Below are 8,223 nucleotides of genomic sequence, written 5' to 3' on the forward strand. Positions count from 1 at the left end.
GTTTGAAAAAGTATTTACTGGAAGTCTAAGCTGCCTCTTAATTTATCTACTCAAGAGGCGGTGAGAGCACCCTTCGCATTGGTGTAATATTAAAGCCCATTTCTGCTGTCACACTCCTTGACTTTGGATTACACAATAAAAGAACCCACAGAGTTTACATAATCGGGCAAAGATGGAAATACGTAAAATATAGCACATGGTAATATTTCCTCATGTTTTCAGTAATAAAACATCACATAAAAAAGTAACTCATAGTAAAATGTCAGTGAAACTGCTGAACAATCCCGTCTTTAGTTTCATGGTAAATATGAAAAGTCATGCCGAATACTGGTTTACCTAATGACTGTTCATTTTCTCTTTCCATCCACCTTTGATATATCTGCACTAATGCGTTGTATGTAACAATTACAGGGATAGAGGGATAGATGTTCAGTCCCAAGTCTTTGCTGAAAACTTCCCAAATCAGGAGACAGACATTGTATTCCACTGATAACCGTACCATGCAATACAATATCAAAATACCCCTGAAATTAAAACAATAAGAACTTAAAAAGTAAAAAATGTGAACAAAATTACTCTTTGTTCCCTGTTTCCCTACAAAGCTGTATCTTAGAATCCTAGATAAACAATGTGAGGAACCATTTATGCCTAGTGCCAACGTGGTCGGAGGCAAACAATGTCGACAATGTCACCACTTGGAACGTATGAGGAACATCCCTCCACAACGTAAAAGACTCAATTGGGAAACCTCTTTAAATCAGTCGGAAAAGGAACCGATGTGTTGCCAACCTATTTAAGGTTACTCCGGGTATGAATACGTCTTTGAATGTCATCATCACCTACCACAGGACATTAACTTTGTATTCTTTAGCAGTAATTACACCAGCTTGTTTCCTTAAGCAAGCTATAATAACTAAATAAAGGAATATCACAATCATTCGTATTTTAGGCCATAAAAGATCCTGGGTTCTCATCCCTTTTTAAAATTTATAAATGGGTCGGTTAGTCGTAGAATTTTTATCTTATTTTGTCGATTTCCAACACACATCAACCAAACTGCACAATAATACCAGATGCAATAATACGCAATAACGAAAAGAAGTAGGGTTTACGTTTATGCGTTTCTATGTCATGAGCCACGAGGCATGACCGGTAACATACATAAGTCAAATTTTGGAATGGCAAATAACTTCTAAAATGCGGAACCGGAACCGAATAAAACATACAAAAAATATAAAATCATTTTCGGACTGAGAGCAACAAGGATTTTGTATGTGGTCTTACTGTCGGACAATGCTTTTTCAAGAAATATTATACAATAGTAAATGTCAACAACACTACTATATAATAGCCGCTTTTAAATATGGTTCATACAAATACAAGCCACGACTCAAGCCACCATAGGACGATGAAAACAACCAACAAGTAACTCATTCTTACCACCCGATCCTCACTAAAGTCAGCGCTCACAATAAACATTTGGTGCTGCGGACCTATTCTGGTCAGGATTTCACACAGTACTTTAAGCACTGTAAATATTACACGTGATTTCTATATATCAGACAGACATACAGAGAGACAGTCAGACGACAGAGAGACACAAATATGTCTAGGTTTGTCCTTTCAGAGAACTTGAACTGAATGAAAAATATCAAAAACATAATCTGTCTTACAAGAAATATCCTAGGTTTCTCAGAATATATGGTCGAATCCTCGTTGGTCACTCAAAGGCCTCCTCAACCCATCTTTCAAAGGGTAGTCACACTATTCTCTCACCTTCAGTTTTATAAGAAATGGGTCATAATACACACAGCCATTGACATGTCCCACAGCAATCTCTATAATACAGCCTCCATTGTCCGCGTCTTTGGATAATCCTATCTTAAACATATCAATATCTTGAAGTGAAACCTTTGAATGTTTGTTTTTCAGAAGACGCAAATTCTTCTTCACTGCTTCCATCAGAAGAACCTTTATAAGTTCTTGTTGATGCAGAGGATAGTCATCAAAATTGAGTCCTGCAATAGCAACGAACATAGTTCCGCCGCTTTTTTTCTTTGAAAGCAATGTTGTATGCTGAGGGACAGAATGGCTAGTCATGATATCACCCATTGGGACGTTAAACATGTGCCTTATCGGGGTTGAAGGACCACTCAGCAAGGGAATGGGTCTGGTGTTGCGCAACCTCAAATCTTCCACATTTTGCTGCTTGGAAGAAATACCCTGCAAAGCAGCAACTGTGCTCTCTGTCGTGCGCGAAGAAAACAGGAGACATTTTCGATTTTGCCAGTTAACAAAAACGGGAACTTTGTTTTGTAAGCATGCGTAACATACATCTCTGATGGTTCGACGTCTATACTGAACATGTCTTTGTAATTTCTGATTTGTTGTGTTTTAAATACTTCACATGTAACATACGTAACCACATCACAGGTGAGTACTGAGTCAGATATTCGGGTAATAAATCTGTTCAGAGAGTCCAACCCGGAACCAGATGGGTAGTGCTGATGAACCATAAGAACTCCACAAGAATTTTTTAAAGCAGACAGTATCTTAGTGAACTGAAGCTCCTCTGGTGTAAGGGTAAAAATGAATAAAATGTAGGTTTGGGCGTGCTGACAGCTCATTTTCACAATTCTGAAGCACCTCTGAGCATCTTCGACAGTCATCTGGATAATACATATACAAAGTATCGAATCTACAAGTACTTTACATACACCAGACTTAATTGTTTTCTAATAACTACTTCGCCAGACCGCACCCGTGGTAGTCAAGTGGTAGAGCGTCCGCCCGGAGGGCAGAAGGTCCGGGGTTCGATCACCAGCCGCGTCATACCAAAGGAGTTGCCAGATGGTACATGTTATTACCCATGGACATGGACTGGTCGGCTCGGTGACAGTACACTGTGTCTGAGTTGGGTATTACCGTAAAGCTGCGGCATAGTATCTCAGCACACACACAACAGATCGAAATAGTTACGTGACCTATGCTAAACTAAGTGCCAGCAATTATAAAACAAAATATTAAATCAAAATTATTTTTTGGAATCAATTTTGCGCTTTCATCATATGTCATTATTGATTTTTAAAGATTTGTTTCGTTTGTCCGTTTAACTAAAGATGCCGCGACATGAGTCGTAAGAGTGAGTGAGTAAGTTGGTATAAAGGCCGCTTTGGACAGTATTCCAGTTAATGAGGGAGGAACTTATCACTTCAGAACCACAGCCACGTTTGACCATCATTAATAGTTACATGCATTCTAATACAACAAATAGGCTAAAGGGAAGTCACCGTGATCTACTACTTTCATTATCAGATTGTGATCACGTGATCATATAACTTATTACTCTATAAGAGTTATAACATAACAATACTCGGTGAATGCTCACAGCAAAAAAAGTGTAGGTTTCCGTCTGCCGGAAACCTTCCGGAACCCTTCCGGATACCTTCCCATTTTGGATCCGGCCCGGATACCTTCCGGAAACCTTCCGGAAACCTTCCAAAAAAAATGTCAAAATTTGGGGGGTGCATTTTGTTCACTTAAGTGTGAAACACATGAAAAAATTAACTTGAAAATACCAAGCAATTTGAAGGTTGTTGAAGGCATCTGGAAGGTTTCCGGAAGGTTTCCGGAAGGTATCCGGATGCAAATTTTCTTCATGACTTGCTTCTGGTTAATAATGTTAGCCTGTGCATTACAGATACCTGTAGTAATATTCTGTGTTATTTTAATGGTAAATATCCTCCTAAAACATTTTTGGAGAAGAAAATTGTTCAATTTCATATTTTGTCCTTTTTGGATGTTAATGGTATTTAATGAACAAACATCAGTTCTTGTATAATGATATCCTTAAATTTCATGTCCAGACTTCCAGTTTGTACTGAGAAAAAGAAAAAGTCATTGACAATGTACTCACTTGGGCCTTTGGTCCTAGTGAGATGATAATAAGACTATTTGTAACGGTACATGTACTTGTTATATCCAAAATACTAACTTCATTGACATTTGCCTCACCCTAGTTTTATGGTACTACAGTAAGCTCTTCCTCAGTTACTGTGAATTATTTTATTAAAAGGGATTGACAGTTAATTTGACACTGGAGTTGTAACCACTGCACATATATGTGTATTCAAATAATATAACAACGATGTGCTTAATACTTCACAAATATCTCCAGAAATAGGCATTTTAGTTATAATTGCAAAAATACTTTATGAATGACCCCTTCACTGTTGCCTTGATCTTACACTTCAACTGAGTTATCACTTTTGAGTGTGAATTTGACCTTCAATATCAGTGATAAATATTTCAAAAACATTTCAAAGAGCTATCCGGCACATAAACCAAATATGCAGTCCTTTGGTAGAATTCAACATATCATTGACCAAAATATGGAAGTAATGTAACCAGTATATGTATAAGAGTTACTAAGACTTCTGTAGAAAAGGCAATTTAAGGGAAAATGTAGTATATATAGATCACACACGACCTTTTTCCAACTTCGACCCCTGCCCAAAGGAAGAGTTAGACCACAAAAAAACTTTTTGTCTGGTTGTGACTTTAACCTTTGACATAACAGATCAATATGTCATCAGACGTTTTCAGAGCAAAGGAAACATGTGTTATTTATCTTGAGATGCCCAAGCAATGCATGGTTTCATAAGATAAGTGTGGCTATTAAACTGAGGCAAAATCATGAAACATCCCCAATTACACAGCTGGTAAATGAAACATAAGCAACAATCAAATTATCAATTTCTTTTATTCATATGCCTATAGTATATCGCACATTGAACAGTGTTCACATGATGGTTCCTGATGCAGTATGCAATTTCATCCTATTCTTCAATACTCATAACAGAGTGTGATAACTGTTCGCTTGACAGTACCTACGGATTATGTTTACCAGTTCAGATAACTTACTTTCCCTCAATCCTCCTTTTCTTTCTATATTGCCATGGATGAACAGGAACCAGGATGAGGGGATAACAGTTAGACTCTATCTCTGCTGCATTGTGTTAGTAGAATTGTGAACTTTCCATTTGGTGTTTGGGTCCACATTTAAAGACAATAAGTCCCATTTATCATTCCTTTCAAGTGTTTACAAGAATTTCCTGAATGTCCTGGAAGACTTACACTCCAGCTTGGCATTGGTTGGTCTTCTCACCTAAGCCAGACCAGCCTTTGTGTGTCCCAGTACCATTTGGCATACAATTTCTCGGTCGGCCTCCATTGAAATAACAGGACCCTCATCATCGCTGTCTGCAAATCACCTCTGATATCTGAAGGGGTGCAGCCTCTGTTTAGGACTCCCTTGTCTGGTCCTTCCAGACTGTCAACCTGGAGTACTCATCCAGGGATCTCAAGCAGGACTTCAGTTTCTGCAGCATTATGTAAAAAGATTTTAGCAATCAAAAAGAATTGTTGCCACATGTACTTACAGATAGAAGGCAGCAAAATCACTTAAGTTGTCATATGTGAGTCTTGTTATATGCTAAACATTTAAGATAATCACATCTCAAATCTCAACCAGACAAACCAGTGACTAATGTTATGAACTCGGTCCAGACAAACCGATGATAACTATTATGGACAATATCCCACATCACTGTGGTATGATTACATGTGATCAATGAGCCTACTCAATCACAACCTTATCTATTAATGAGGCTTGGAATGCTGGGAATCTTTTAAAGAGATGTCATTTAGTGATTGTTTCAACTCATCAACATGGAAAAATATATATTCACAATCCTTGTCATATAGCCAAACTATTGCTGGATGCAGTGTTAAATAAATGATTTGGCTTTAACACTGCTTTGAACAGTATTCCAGATATATCACCGCATGTGAGTTTGATGTGGGAAGAAAGTCCTAAGTGATGCAGGTCTTTGATGAATCCCACGAGTATGTGTATAATGCTGACAAACCTAGCAACATAATCGGGGAGAACCAGGATTTGAACCCATGACTATAGGTTTCTGCTAAGCCCAAGAGATGCAACTCTGCACAGAAAATTGTAGTGCCTTAGATAATAGGACATCCGTGCCTACAGCGATAAGGAACAAACTGAAGACATATTTGCAAAATAACCATATGAACCAAACAGAATAATTTCAAAATATTTACCACTCACTGTTGCTCTTCTATGGTCTTTCTTTGCATTGATGCTGCACGGATGACTGTCTCTTTTATTCATCCGGACATTCTACAAACATAAGTAGCATTCACATCACAGAAATGTCCAAACTGTACATGTTGTACATTTGATTCAAATGAAAAAACCCCGGTTGTGATTCCGACTTAGAACTACCCTAATCATAATAATTCATGTCAAACATTCAGAGATGACATTTATCCCCATATTTAACAAATGTTAAAACAATATTTTGACAACAAAGTCAGGGTCATTCAACACATACATTACATAGGAAATAACTTGTTCGACAATGCAGAGAGATCCTCACCGAGGTGAATATCATTCCATGAATTATTGCCACATTTTCTTGAAATGCAGATTAATGCAATGCAGTATTTACTTTTATTTCTCGGCTATTTGTTTGGCTTTTCCATGGCACAGTTTTGACAGAGATCTAACCTTGATATGACACTTTGTTCAGAAATGATATAAATAAGAGAATACTTTATTATTCCAGAGAAAATTTGGGTTACATAGTAAAAGCACAGAGAAACAAGTATAAGATTCATGATTTAAGTTAAATACACTCGACCCGTGAAGATTCCGGGGTAGACTAGGTCTTCAGCAACCCATGCTTGCCGTAAAAGGCCATTATGCTTGTCGTAAAAGGCGACTAACGGGATCGGGTGGTCAGACTCTCTGACTTGGTTGATGCATGTCATTGATCTAAATTCCGTGGCTCGATGCTCATGATATGAATCACTGGGTTGTCTGGTCCAGACTCGATTATTTACAGACCGCCGTCATATAGCTGAGTGCGGCGTTAAACAACAAACCAACCTAAATACACTCATACATACACACACAAACACAACATCCAAACAACAGGGTTAGAAATTGGCACTAGTCATTTTGACATTTTAAAGGTCTTGCTATATGCTATCATTTTAGGACTAGTGGACTGAAAGTGCAAACACTAATCAACTAATGAATTGAGTGGTCAGACTAGGTTGTCATCATACTCTGAGGGCATGGATCTTTGCTGAAAATAACAATCACTAGATTGCCTGGTCCATGTTCAATTATTTACAGGCTGCCATCACAGAGCTGGACTATTGTGAGTGTGATGTTTCACATTACATTGAAATATACCATGATGAATACATGTAGTTTGTATTTATCACAAACAAAAATACTCACTCAATACTTGGTATCCTCCCTGAGGATGTCTGTGAACCTCCCCACAAACCCTGAACATGCTGAAACAGAAAACAACTAACTTGTCTTTATCCTTTCAATGTTTCAGTGTGAATTTGTTAAAGATTGATAAGCTGTCATTATTCATTGTAATCCATATCTCACTTTCAGGTGGTTCAGGTGGCAACACATGATTGGAATTGAATGCCACGTTTTGTTTGACATGCACTTTGCCAGATTTATACCCTTGGTAACTAACCCTCATCATCAAATCCCAGCGTTATGTTGAGAATAAGGACACGACCCTTAAAAGTCCTGCACCTGTAGCTCTTATGCAATCCCAAATAGAAATATCATGTCACGACAAACACTTGATCATATTAATAACAAAGGGTTTCCGAAAACAACAAAACTAAAAGGGCCCTTGACCTTTACAGTAGTAACATTGAGATCAGGAAAATATCTAAATCAATCCATTCCATAAGATCTCTGTATAGAAATCATGGAACATTATGTCTCGAAGCCCTGCTACGTACCTGGCATCTGCAAGCTGCTCTTCCTTCCTTCGGCTGTCAATCGAGTTTTCGAAATACTTGACGTCCTCGTTGTGGATGGCTCAGGTGGATTTCGACCGGGATTTCCGAGTTAGAGGTGATTGAGAACAATGTATCGATACACGAGGTAAGCATATCGCAATCAAGCATCACGGTGTACATCGATTACACGAGGTTTGAGTGTTTGTTTACATTTGTGTTCCAAAATGGGGCCCTCGGCCATACAGGGAATTATGGGTAGACTTGCTTGTCCCGGAATAACACGAGTTGGTCACGAATGACGAGCGGTCATTTCTGCAGCAGTTACGGAAAGAGACGAGGTTGGCCGATTAC

The 8,223-nt window shown here is 38.3% G+C and overlaps 1 pseudogene; it reads right to left on the reverse strand.

Moving 5' to 3' along the window:
* Positions 1 to 1,720: 1,720 nt before the first annotated feature.
* On the reverse strand, positions 1,721 to 2,682 carry LOC139460279 (uncharacterized; annotated as a pseudogene).
* Between the last annotated feature and the right edge of the window lie 5,541 nt (positions 2,683 to 8,223).

This window comes from Haliotis cracherodii, unplaced genomic scaffold (assembly GCF_022045235.1).
Source record: "Haliotis cracherodii isolate W230 unplaced genomic scaffold, xgHalCrac1.p SCAF_14, whole genome shotgun sequence".
Taxonomy (NCBI): Eukaryota; Metazoa; Mollusca; class Gastropoda; order Lepetellida; family Haliotidae; genus Haliotis; species Haliotis cracherodii.